The sequence below is a fragment of the Staurois parvus genome, unplaced genomic scaffold, assembly GCF_062004578.1.
Source record: "Staurois parvus isolate SC_StPar_1 unplaced genomic scaffold, SC_StPar_1.0 ptg000010l, whole genome shotgun sequence".
In the NCBI taxonomy this organism is placed as follows: Eukaryota; Metazoa; Chordata; class Amphibia; order Anura; family Ranidae; genus Staurois; species Staurois parvus.
The window spans coordinates 45,001-58,837 of NW_028317806.1; the positions used below are offsets into that span (position 1 = coordinate 45,001).

General features: G+C 46.4%; 1 protein-coding gene across 8 annotated transcripts in view; it reads left to right on the forward strand.

The window, feature by feature from the left end:
- The window catches only part of EPS8 (EGFR pathway substrate 8, signaling adaptor), an 87,823-nt gene that overhangs the window by 26,367 nt on the left and 47,619 nt on the right, over positions 1-13,837 (forward strand). Inside the window, exon 1 of one of the 8 annotated variants that reach the window (XM_089669841.1) lies at positions 3,664-3,769. The exons of 6 other annotated variants lie outside the window; for them this stretch is intronic. The gene's annotated coding sequence lies outside the window, so the exon portion shown is untranslated. Of the gene's footprint in view, positions 1-3,663; positions 3,770-4,199; positions 4,354-13,837 lie in introns of those variants that run through there. One more of the 8 variants, XM_089669840.1, reaches the window with a different exon arrangement.

Genomic DNA, 13,837 nt, shown 5'->3' on the forward strand with positions numbered 1-13,837 from the left:
GTGAGTGTGCTATATGGGGAGGGGGTCCCAACCGTGTGTGAGCTATATAGGAGGAAGGTGCAACAGTGGATTATGTAGGGGGGTAGTGGTATATAATGTATTACAGCAGTGTGGGGTTGAGGGGTAACAATAGGGATGAGGCGTATGGGGAGGGGGTACAGGTGGGTGTTTAATTTGACAGGGAGGCAGAGGTGTGTGGCAATTGGGAGGTAGCAGTACTGGTGAGTTGTATGGGGAGGGGGGCACAGAGGTGTGGGTGTGTTGGATGGGCATAATAGTTGTATAGGGAGCAGCGGTGTGGGTGTGTTGTGTGGGAGAGGCAGCGGTGTGGGTGTGTTGTGTGGGAGAGGCAGCGGTGTGGGTGTGTTGTGTGGGTGTGTTGTATGGGAGAGGCAGCGGTGTGGGTGTGTTGTGTCAGAGAGGCAGCGGTGTGGGTGTGTTGTGTCGGAGAGGCAGCGGTGTGGGTGTGTTGCGTGGGAGAGGCAGCGGTGTGTTGTGTGGGAGAGGCAGCGGTGTGTTGTGTCGGAGAGGCAGCGGTGTGGGTGTGTTGTGTGGGAGAGGCAGTGGTGTGGGTGTGTTGTGTCGGAGAGGCAGCGGTGTGGGTGTGTTGTGTGGGAGAGGCAGCGGTGTGTTGTGTGGGAGAGGCAGCGGTGTGTTGTGTCGGAGAGGGAGCGGTGTGGGTGTGTTGTGTGGGAGAGGCAGCAGTGTGGGTGTGTTGTGTGGGAGAGGCAGCGGTGTGGGTGTGTTGGGTGGGAGAGGCAGCGGTGTGGGTGTGTTGTGTGGGAGAGGCAGCGGTGTGGGTGTGTTGTGTGGGAGAGGCAGCGGTGTGGGTGTGTTGTGTGGGAGAGGCAGCGGTGTGGGATAGGCAGAGGTGTGGGTGTGTTGTATGGGAGAGGCGGCGGTGTGGGTGTGTTGTATGGGAGAGGCGGCGGTGTGGGTGTGTTGTGTGGGAGAGGTGGCGGTGTGGGTGTGTTGTGTGGGAGAGGCGGCGGTGTGGGTGTGTTGTGTGGGAGAGGCGGCGGTGTGGGTGTGTTGTATGGGAGAGGCGGCGGTGTGGGTGTGTTGTGTGGGAGAGGCGGCGGTGTGGGTGTGTTGTGTGGGAGAGGCGGCGGTGTGGGTGTGTTGTGTGGGAGAGGCGGCGGTGCGGGTTTGCTGTATGGGGGGACAGCAGTGTTCGTGTTTTATACTGTGGAGTAGCGAGTGGGTGTGCGGTGCAGGGTGGGTGTTTTTGTATTGGGTGGGGGAAGAGATTTGAGTCTGTTGTATGGGGGGAGGGGTCAGAGTTGTGGGCATGTGTTGTATGGGGGGCAGCATTGTGGGTGTGTTGTATGGGGGAAGCAGCGGTGCGTAGGTGTGTGTTGTATGGGGAAAGCAGCGGTGCGTAGCTGTGTGTTGTATGGGGGAAGCAGCAGTGCGTGTGTTGTATGGGGGAAGCAGCGGTGTGTGGGCATGTGTCGTATGGGGGAAGCAGTGGTGTGTGGGCGTGTGTCGTATGGGGGAGGCAGTGGGGTGTGGGCGCGTGTCGTATGAGGAAGGCAACGGGGTGTGGGCGTGTGTCGTATGGGGGAGGCAAAGGGCTGCGAGCGTGTGTCGTATGGGGGAGGCAATGGGCTGGGAGCGTGTGTTGTATGGGGGAGGCAACGGGCTGGGAGTGTGTGTTGTATGGGGGAGGCCACGGGCTGGGAGCGTGTGTTGTATGGGGGAGGCAACGGGCTGGGAGCGTGTGTTGTATGGGGGAGGCAACGGGCTGGGAGCGTGTGTTGTATGGGGGAGGCAACGGGCTGGGAGCGTGTGTTGTATGGGGGAGGCAACGGGCTGGGAGCGTGTGTTGTATGGGGGAGGCAACGGGCTGGGAGCGTGTGTTGTATGGGGGAGGCAACGGGCTGGGAGCGTGTGTTGTATGGGGGAGGCAACGGGCTGGGAGCGTGTGTTGTATGGGGGAGGCAACGGGCTGGGAGCGTGTGTTTGTATGGGGGAGGCAACGGGCTGGGAGCGTGTGTTGTATGGGGGAGGCAACGGGCTGGGAGCGTGTGTTGTATGGGGGAGGCAACGGGCTGGGAGCGTGTGTTGTATGGGGGAGGCAACGGGCTGGGAGCGTGTGTTGTATGGGGGAGGCAACGGGCTGGGAGCGTGTGTTGTATGGGGGAGGCAACGGGCTGGGAGCGTGTGTTGTATGGGGGAGGCAACGGGCTGGGAGCGTGTGTTGTATGGGGGAGGCAACGGGGTGTGGGCTTGTTGTTTCGGTGGTGTGTGTGGGGGGGTACAGCTGTGTGGGGAGATGTTTAATTATGTCGTGGGGGAGCATTTTGGTGTATTGTTGTGTTTTATGGGGGATAGCAGTAGTGTGGGTGAGGATGGAATTTACCATGGGGTGGGGGGTATGGGGTTATTGTTGGTGTAAGTGCATATGGGGTTTAATGTGTATTGGGGGCAGGGGGGGCTGCAGAGTATTTTGTGTGTTCAAATAGGGGGTAGCAGGGTGTATTATATGGAAGGTGGTGGTGGTGGGGGGGGGTGTGTGTATTGTGAGGAGCAGTTTGTGTGTATTGTGAGGGGCAGTGTGTGTGTTTATGGGGGGCAGTCTGTGTTATGGGGGTACACTGTGTGTTATGGAGGGATGCAATGTCTGTATGTATTATGGGGGGCAGTGTGTCTGTGTATTGTGGGGGGCAGTGTGTGTGTTATGGGGGGTACACTGTGTGTTTATGGAGGGATGCAATGTATGTATTATGGGGGGCAGTGTATCTTTGTATTGTGAGGGGCAATGTGTGTGTTTATGGGGGGTAGTGTGTGTGTTATGGGGGGCAGTGTGTGTGTTATATGGGGGGGCAGTGTGTGTGTTATGGGGGGATGCAATGTCTGTATGTATTATGGGGGGCAGTGTGTCTGTGTATTGTGAGGGGCAGTGTGTGTGTTTATGGGGGGCAGTGTGTGTGTTTATGGGGGGTACACTGTGTTATGGAGGGATGCAATGTCTGTATGTATTATGGGGGGCAGTGTGTCTGTGTATTGTGAGGGGCAGTGTGTGTGTGTGTGTGTGTGTGTGTGTGTGTGTGTTTATGGGGGGGCAGTGTGTGTGTTATGGGGGGTACACTGTGTTATGGAGGGATGCAATGCCTGTATGTATTATGGGGGGCAGTGTGTCTGTGTATTGTGAGGGGCAATGTGTGTGTGTGTTTATGGGGGGGGCAGTGTGTGTATTATGGGGGGTACACTGTGTGTTTATGGAGGGATGCAATGTATGTATTATGGGGGGCAGTGTGTCTTTGTATTGTGAGGGGCAATGTGTGTGTTATGGGGGGCAGTGTGTATGTGTTATATGGGGGGGCAGTGTGTGTAATATATGGGGGGGCAGTGTGTGTCTTATGGGGGGCAGTGTGTGTAATATATGGGGGGGGGGGCAGTGTGTGTGTTATATGGGGGGGGGCAGTGTGTGTGTTATGGGGGGATGCAATGTATGTATTATGGGGGGCAGTGTGTCTTTGTATTGTGAGGGGCAGTGTATGTGTTATATGGGGGGGCAGTGTGTGTAATATATGGGGGGGCAGTGTGTGTGTTTATGGGGGGCAGTGTGTGTGTTATATGGGGGGGGGCAGTGTGTGTGTTATATGGGGGGGGCAGTGTGTGTGTTATGGGGGGATGCAATGTCTGTATATAGAGGGCAGTGTGTTGCTCAGAAATCTGCAGGTTCAGTTTCTGCCGTGCTGTACATAGACATTAAGTCTACAGGCAATGGCGTCCAGAGAATTGTTTTGGGTCTGTGAATAAGGTGAGACTCCTCATTGTGTGGAATGTTCTGCTCTTCCCCGGGAGCCATTTATAAAGTAAATAATAGCAGCAGCAATGGAACAAATCTCTATTGTTCTGCTTTGTATTACAGCGGATTAAGCGTGCGCTGCAGTGTGCGGGGGTCATTATTGTACATATCCCAGAAGACGGGAGTACTATGTTGTATGGTGCTGTGACTCCTGTTAAATATACCATGTTGTACTGTATATTCCGTGTGGGGGTCATTTCTCAGACATATCCCGGTATGCCATGTTACATGTAGTCTTTTGCTCATGTTTAGCATCCCACATTGTATGTTATTTGTGGATGTCATTCTCTGACATAATCTAGAATAATATTGTATGTTACTGAACCCCGTGAGTGTTGCCTTTACCAGCAGTGCCAGTATGAAGAGGGTAGACTTTGCCATCTCTTCTTGTATCCAGGACAACCAAGTCTGTGCAGTGTGTGGGATGGCAGTGTGCATTATGCACCAAAATCACTGTGAGATACAGTCAGTCTTCTATATTCAGAAACTGCCGTTATTACACGATGCGGAGATGTAAGGCTTTCTGCGTGTTCTTGGTAAATATTTTGTATGTTAATTTTGTGTTTGGAATTTAATGATCATTTCATATAAATCCTAGATTGTGATTTGTGGGTGCTGTGTGGATGTGAGGCGTCTGGAAGTTTCATGGTTACTAGGAATAAAAGTTCCAATAGACTACATTTCCTAATCCCAGTGGACTGTCACTATTCTCTTTAGCAGAAGCAGACACTGCCAGCCAAGACCACTCCGAGGAATAGCCAAACAGCAGTTTACAAACCTTGTACACTTGCTTTTGTTTTCTCTAGGATAAGTTGTTGCCATTGGTGCCTGCATTGTACACACCTTCCTTCATAGACGGTGCAGCTGATTAGAAATGCAGCTACAGACGGATAAACCTGTAGTCCAACCAATCTTTAGTGCAACCATTCCCAATCCTGGCTCCATGGTGTTCCCCCATATGATGCTAGGGGTTCCAATGGCAGATTGATCCCCTGTTACACTGACCATCAGTATAAGGGGTCATTTCTACATTAACCACCAATGTCAATCACTTATTTCGGCGATTTTTATGTCTTGGGTATAGACTAAACCGCATTTTCTATTAGTTTTTTGGTTTTTTTAAGTCTCTACACCATACTGATCATGCTAATGTACCATGAGCTGTAGGTCAATTTTAGTGGGGGTTCTCTGAGACCTAAAAACCTCTTCAAGGGTTTCTCCATGTAAAAACGGTTGTGCAAAGGCTGGTCCAATGTCTGCTTTAGGGAAAGTAGGTGCTGCAATGTTGGGTCCTTCCATCTGCACTGATGGGGCTAAATAAGCACAGCAGGAGTTGTCTGCTGGAGTCATCATTGGTTATAGTGGGCCATGTAGATATTTATTTATTTTATTTATTTTAGGGACTTGTAAAGTGCTGTCAATTTACGCAGCACTTTACATAGATATTGTACATTCACATCAGTCCCTAACCCTCAAGGTGTGTATAATCTAAGGTCCATAACTCACATTCATACATACACATACTAGGGCCAATTTAGACAGGATCCAATTAACCTACCAGCATGTCTTTGGAGTGTGGGAGGAAACCGGAGTACCCAGAGGAAACCCACGCAGGCACAGGGAGAACATGCAAACTCCAGGCAGGTGGTGTTGTGGTTGGGATTCGAACCAATAACCCTAGTACTGCCAGGTGGAAGTGCTAACCATTTAGCCACTGTGCTGCCCGTTATGAAGTAACGCTATCGTCTTACTGATGCCCCCCACCGCTCCTCAGACTCATTCTGACCTTCATGATGAAAAGTTTCAGGAGGATATGTGTAGATGGAATAGTTGGAAACTGAGAATTCAATGTTTTGCTTTGTTGTTTTATTTTCCTGATGTCATCTTGTCTCCTTTGCCGTCTGTTTCTGTGACAAATGTGGTCCCTTTCTCCTTGTTTGTCCAAGGTCTACTCAGGGCATGCATTCCCCTCCTTAGTGCATTGTTACTGTTTTGTAGTAGCATGTAAAACCTATACTATGGAAAATATTGCTAAGCTGACAGATGTGTGTCCTGTATTTACCTACATATTTATAGGTTGGTGGGTGGATCTCATCCTTTAGATCAGGGTTCTCAACCCCAGGGTTCCATGAGAGGTCCCCAGGTGTTCCTGTCACGGTCTACCTGTCAGTTGCAGGCAGCTGGTGGATTGCATTTCCACTGCCAACACTGTCCTATCCATTCCCCCACATGCAGAACGGTGCAGGCAAACACAGTGCCTCTGCTGTTCCCAGCTGGTCCTTCTTCCCTGATTGTCCATCCCAGGTGCTTGCATGTAACATCACATGAGATGGACGAGAGAGAAGGGGCGGTCATAATACAACATGCCAGAACAAGGACCAACACAGCCGCTTCCCTGCAGCGCTCTGTATGGTAAGGAAACCACTACTGTAAATATGTGCCCTGCTCTCATGTAATAAAGTGCTTTGCTGCCATGTAAATATGTGCCCTGCCCCAATGTACTGTACCCTGGAGACTCCTTCTACTTTGCCCTTCCCCCCTGTACGCTGCTTATCTCATGTTTGGCCCGAAATTGAGCAACTGTGCATAAAAAAGCCATCACACTAAATAGGTACGTTTTTAATATCCTATGATTTAATGCTATTTCTAAAAATAATTGTTATATCAACAGCTCGCTGGTCACACCAATGTTCCATGAGCTGTCGATATGAAGATTTTTTCAGGAGTTCCCTGTGATATCAAAATTTTTGACAAGGGTTCCTCCAAGGTAAAAAAACGTTTAGAAACCCTGCTTTGGATATTTCCAGGTGGGTGGATATCATCCATTGCATATCTCCAGATTGGTGTATTATTGTTTCTAAATGGATGGTGGGTCTCATCCTTCAGCTGTCTCTGGGACGGGGGGGTGGCTTCATCTATAAATCTGTATGTTTGTAGGTACGTGGGTCTCTTTCTTTTATCTAGATGTTGGCAGATTAATGAGTTTAAGTTCTTATATAGATGTTTGTATATTTGTCAAGATATTTCCTGGTTGGTGGTTTTAGGTTCTCTTGATTTTTATCTAACTATTTTTAAGTTGGTGAGTCTTGCATTAATGTAAACATTTGCATTTGGTTGATATGTGGTCTCCTGTATGAACAGGATAGTGTAGCTGCGTGAGTGATTGGCGACTGCACAGTACTTTAAGAAGCTTTAAATGATTAGTGCTCATCTAACAGCTGACTTGGCAGCCACTAGATCTGAAACACCTTCACATGAACTCTGAAATCTTCTTAATCCCACATTGGAGAATTTAGTATCTTCCCTACAATGGCTGGTATCTTCCTTCCCTGCTGCCTGGTCACCTGTTTTTTGCTTCTTTTGTAATAATCTGAAATGGACACTTCTATATTTTGTTTTCCTTTCCTGTGGTTCTGGCCAACACCGTATATTATCCTTGGTAAGAGAGTTCTTTTTTCCTTTCCTAAGTGCATTCTTTTGCCTTTTAAAAACCTTGAACTGCAGTTTCAAGTGCTGTCACTAACCTTCAAACAACACTAAATAATTCTGAATACCAACCCTATTGCACATACAGTCAGGTCCATAAATATTGGGACATCGACACAATTCTAACATTTTTGGCTCTATACACCACCACAATGGATTTGAAATTAAACAAGATGTGCTTTAACTGCAGACTGTCGGCTTTAATTTGAGGGTATTTACATCCAAATCGGGTGAACGGTGTAGGAATTACAACAGTTTGCATATGTGCCTCCCACTTGTTAAGGGACCAAAAGTAATGGGACAATTGGCTTCTCAGCTGTTCTATGGCCAGGTGTGTGTTATTCCCTCATTATCCCAATTACAATGAGCAGATAAAAGGTCCAGAGTTCATTTCAAGTGTGCTATTTGCATTTGGAATCTGTTGCTGTCAACTCTCAAGATCCAAAGAGCTGTCGCTATCAGTGAAGCAAGCCATCATTAGGCTGAAAAAACAAAACCAACCCATCAGAGCGATGGCAAAAACATTAGGCGTGGCCAAAACAACTGTCTGGAACATCCTTAAAAAGAAGGAACGCAACGGTGAGCTCAGCAACACCAAAAGACCCGGAAGACCACTGAAAACAACTGTGGTGGATGACCGAAGAATTCTTTCCCTGGTGAAGAAAACACCCTTCACAACAGTTGGCCAGATCAAGAACACTCTCCAGGAGGTAGGTGTATGTGTGTCAAAGTCAACAATCAAGAGAAGACTTCACCAGAGTGAATACACAGGGTTCACCACAAGATGTAAACCATTGGTGAGCCTCAAAAACAGGAAGGCCAGATTAGAGTTTGCCTAACAACATCTAAAAAAGCCTTCACAGTTCTGGAACAACATCCTATGGACAGATGAGACCGAGATCAACTTGTACCAGAGTGATGGGAAGAGAAGAGTATGGAGAAGGAAAGGAACTGCTCATGATCCTAAGCATACCACCTCATCAGTGAAGCATGGTGGTGGTAGTGTCATGGCATGGGCATGTATGGCTGCCAATGGAACTGGTTCTCTTGTATTTATTGATGATGTGACTGCTGACAAAAGCAGCAGGATGAATTCTGAAGTGTTTTGGTCAATATTATCTGCTCATGTTCAGCCAAATGCTTCAGAACTCATTGGACGCCGCTTCACAGTGCAGATGGACAATGACCCAAAGCATACTGCAAAAGCAACCAAAGAGTTTTTTAAGGGAAAGAAGTGGAATGTTATGCAATGGCCAAGTCAATCACCTGACCTGAATCTGATTGAGCATGCATTTCACTTGCTGAAGACAAAACTGAAGGGAAAATGCCCCAAGAACAAGCAGGAACTGAAGACAGTTGCAGTAGAGGCCTGGCAGAGCATCACCAGGGATGAAACCCAGCACCTGGTGATGTCTATGGGTTCCAGACTTCAGGCTGTAATTTACTGCAAAGGATTTGCAACCAAGTATTAAAAAGTGAAAGTTTGATTTATGATTATTATTCTGTCCCATTACTTTTGGTCCCTTAACAAGTGGGAGGCACATATGCAAACTGTTGTAATTCCTACACCGTTCACCTGATTTGGATGTAAATACCCTCAAATTACAGCTGACAGTCTGCAGTTAAAGCACATCTTGTTCGTTTCATTTCAAATCTATTGTGGTGGTGTATAGAGCCAAAAATGTTAGAATTGTGTCGATGTCCCAATATTTATGGACCTGACTGTATTTGTGTCATCAAAAATATATACTTTGTCCACCAAACCTTCAGTTATATCACTTACAACCAGAACTGATAGAACAGCACCTAGTACAGAGCCTTGTCGTACACCAGTATGGACTGATCTCTGTTCAAAATTAGTGGTAATAATCCAAAAGCAAACATTCATTATATTACAGTTTACCAATTCTTAGATGTGATGTCTGCATTTGTTTTCTTTTTCTATTTTCTATTTTCATCTGGTGATCTGGCCAGTAAGTCTGTTGTTTTTCATGAGAACAAGCTGTCCTACAGATCTAGCAATTTTAGGGTTGAGACAAACCATTTACCACTGACAGGGAAGCTTACAATGATCAGCTTTTATTTAAGTAAAACCTTCACCCCCTCCCCCCCAAAAAAACATGTTTGTTTCAATTTGTTAGATATACTAGCAGATTTAAATACACTAACACACCCCTCACCTCAGACTGACAACACCTTCATCCAGAGTGGAGGCATTCTAATACAAGAGGTGTGCTACTGGCCAGATCACCAGGTGAAAATGGGGGGGGGGGGGTTAAAAGAGAAAACGAATACGACCCCCACATCAAATGACTGGTAAGCTGCAATATATAAAATTTTTGGTATTGGGTTTAACACCGCATTAACAAACCCATTTACAATCCACATTTTTTATCCTTTAGCCAACTGTGTATTTGTTGAGGCATTGATTTCCACTCGAAGAGCTCAAAGTCACTGAAGTAGAAGTCCATTAGTAAAACTGCAGATGGAATGACAGCTCCTTCTGAAAGACAAGAAACATCAGTTAGCCAGGGGCACATCAGAAGTATCATACAGTAGGTGCTGTCAATGCAACAAGTAATAGGAATAGAACTAGAAGCCTCTCTTACTGACCTCTACAAACTATATCAACCACTGTATAATTGCTGATACAATTGAACTGAATTTTGTAAAACCTTACACTATTGTTCAATCCAGATACTAACCACTGATGCTTGAGGGGGTTATGTTGCATCCAGTCACTGACCACTAATGGCCAGACGGTTATTCTTCCAGACAGCCACCAACCAGCAATGTTAGGAGAAGGGGGTTCCTAAGAAGGATATACATGCCTCAATTTTTTTTCTTTAATTCAACCTGCTGGTTGAAAGGAAAAAGAAATCACAGATCCCCGCATCCTATTGTATTCTGACAGCAGGGACTCCCAAATCTCCAAAATCATAATACACAGATCAGCGCTGCAGTCCTAGTCTGCGCATGTCGATCAAATGCAGGTTTTTCAGTTTTTTTCCAGCAGGACCATTTGACAGAAGCTGGTCTAATGGCTGTCATCCAGTTGCTGCGGAACTGGCCAAGTTTTGGTACATAATATACCCAGCCTAAGTATTCCACTGACCATTAAAGTGATTGTAAACTCAGAGCTTTAAAAAAACAAAACAAAACCATTTATATTCGCCTGCTCTGTGCAATGGTATTGCCCAGAGCGGCCTGGAACCTCCTCTTCTCGGGTTCCTCGTAGACACTCCTGGCTCCTCCTCTTCTCAGGTTCCTCGTAGACGTTCCTGGCTCCTCCTCTTCTCGGTGTGCTACCATAGGAAGCCGCTTGCTATCATGACACACCTGCGGGCTTGATCCTGAGCTTTGCTACCTGTGTCTATAAACACAGACAGCGTGGCTCAATCCCACCCCCCGCTCTCTTGTCAGGGGATTTGACTGACTGCAGAGGGCACCCATGGATCCCGCTGCCTCATCAAAGCCTGTGAGACCAGGTGAGAGAAGAGCGCTGCAAATAGGCACAGCTCTGGATCGAGTAAGGGCTCAGGTAAGTAAAAGGGGGCATGCGGGGCGATACTTTTACCTTAACCTTTTTTACCTTAATGTGGAAGTAAGCCCTATTTTTTATGTTTTATCTACAGGTGAGCCTTTAACATCCTTGGCGGTATTCCCGAGTGTAGCTCGGGGTAAAGTTTCAGCACCACAAGCGGTAACCCCGAGATACACTCGGGCTTACCATGCGGCACTGCTCCGGGATCTCTTCTGAACTTACCGTGTCCTGCACTCCCACGATGTCTCTCCTGCAGTGTCCCCGGCAATGTCCTCCGGCCGATGCCAACATCCGTCTTCTGGGTTCCGTTCCCTGTGACGTCGGGACGTACGGGGACAGAACTGGCGGGAAATTTAAAAATGTGAAAAAGTGATATTCACTAAATACACTAAAATCACATAGTAAAACATTACTGTATCAAAACATTTCACATACATTTTGTCCCGAGTGCTTTGTCCTGTGCCCTGCCTGCATTTTTACTGTTCTTTCTGCCTTGAAACTGAGAAATGTCCAAAAAGCGTCCCTTTAGGTCAAAATCGGTTTTAGACCAGCTAGAGAACAGCGATAGTAAATCAGAACCACTTTCAGATTTGAGTGATAATGATTCGTGGGGAAATTCGTCATCAGACACTGAAAATGATTTTGCGACTTTGCTCAGTGATGTGCGAACTTGGCGCTATATTTCAAATTTCAGTGTTTTTGGTTTGATTACATTATTGAATTAAATTTATTATTATATTATTATTTTTTATGATTATTTATTAAATTATAATTTATGATTTCGTGTTTCAAATTTTATCATACCCGGGATGTTTACTAGACTCTTGTTCGGACAGATTTCAGTGAGTTATTCCTAAAAATTACAGGCCTACAATAAAAAAAACTTCATATTTCCATGCAAAAAAAGTATGGCTTTGAGCACAGAAAAACTGACATAATCAGACCGCTAGGGAGGCTACTAAAGCTTATCTGTAGGCACTGTAAATATCTCCCAAACCTACACCGTTTAGGAAATGTTTACTGCAACATCGCTGGTGATGTCACCGGCTTATGTGCATTGCGCTCTCAATGGACGGCACGGAGCTGTGCCGTAGCTGAAACTCCGCACGCATGCACGAGAGTGACATCATGATGGCTCGGCCAATCAAACGATCTCTGCCTGCAAACGCGGAATGAAGACCGGGTGAAGATGGAAGCCTCGCGGAGCTGTGACAACGCTCTGCTGAAGGGCTTCGTTTTGAGGTAAGTCTTTCATAATGTACTAATATGCGCTGCATACTTTTTTAGATTTTTTTTTTTTTAATTTTTGTGGTTTACTACCACCTTAATGCAAGGAATGCATTATGGTAAAAATGTTTGGGCTTTAGAACCACTTTAATGCTGGTGGGCTAACGTTGGTATTACCTCTGAATGCCAATTAAAGGATAAGTTCATCTTTTAACAAAAAATAATAAATACACATTGTTTGCAGGTAAAAAAAAATTGTATTTATTATTTCTTGTTTCTGGAGCCTCTAAAGCATTGCACCAGTGACCAGCAGATCTCTGGTGTGAAGCAGGTCTCCTGCACACCTGTCAGTGTATCTGTGTGCCTGTACATCCTGTACAGGCAGGCAGATACTTACAGGAAGACTCGATGAACTACCACAGCGCCACACAGCGCCGTTGTAGTTCACTGAGAACTACAAGCTGACAGCCGCAAAGGCTGTCGGAACTTTTAGTGTTCTCATTCACAGAATGAGAACACTAAACAGTCCCCTGACAAGAGAGCGGGGGGTGGGATTGATCCACGCTGTTTGTGTGTATAGACACAGGCAGCAAAAGTCAGGATCAAGCCCGCAGGTGTGCCATGATAGGAAGCGGCTTCCTATGGCGGCACACTGAGAAGAGGAGGAGCCAGGAGTGTTGACAAGGAACCCAAGAAGAGGAGGTTCCAAGCCGCTCTGGGCAATACCATTGGACAGAGCAGGCAAGTATAAATGGTTTGTTTGTGTGTTTGTTTTTTTTCTCATTCAAAGAATACTGTGAATGAGTGAGGCAGCCAAGCAGAGCCCCACATGGCTATTTTTTTTTTTTTTTTAATTGTGACAACTAGCAGGGGGAGAAAATCCCCTGCTAGCTGTCACAACGGGGATCAGGGTGGAGGGGCTGCAGGGGCCAGTTCCGTTCGTATCATGTTACATTTTACACCCTGAATATGGGTGTAATGTTATGTAAGGTGAACGTCTCCTTTAAGAGGGTAATATTGCAGACAGTGCTGGGAGTTCTTATTTCTGCCAGTGACAACAGTGCTGGGGCTTTTTTTACTCCCTCACTTCAAGCCATACACTGTGAAGCTACAAACACCCATTGTATTGGCCATGCCTCCAGGTGTTCCGTGGGTGGAACACTGTGTATGCCACTTTTATTGCTGATAACCTCAAGGCTTCCCTTCTTTTAAATTATACAACATTGATAATTGTGCAAGTTCAGTTTCTGCGCATAAAGTTGCAACCATACTTACAACTGCGACTGTACGCCCTCCATTGGCTAATTCTGCTCCCATTCCCCATTATGCATGATCTTTAAGTTCATGATTATTACTGAAAATAATTTTATATATATTAAAGATCTGCCTCTGGTGCCAGATATGCTAGTGACGCCACTGATGCTCTTGGTGTTTGTTTGTTTGCACCATGGCACGTGTGTGTGCACAGAAGACTGGCTTGTGTTTTTACATTGCTGTGCTTGTGCTGCATTGTGTTTTTAACAGAGCAGAGCAATGCGTCAGTTTTTTAGCTTTCAGAAAAAAAGCAGGCAAAATGAGAGCAAAAATGTTTTGATATTTTTTTTTTTTTTTAAGTTCTGCTATGTGAATAAAAACAAGTGTTATCCCAATTTGACTGAAAAAGTGGAAATACACTTTAAGCTCCTTACACACGAGCATCAAGCCCATATGCGTTCAATTCAAGTGTTTTAGTGTGTCTGGGGGGGCAGAGGTGCAATATCCAG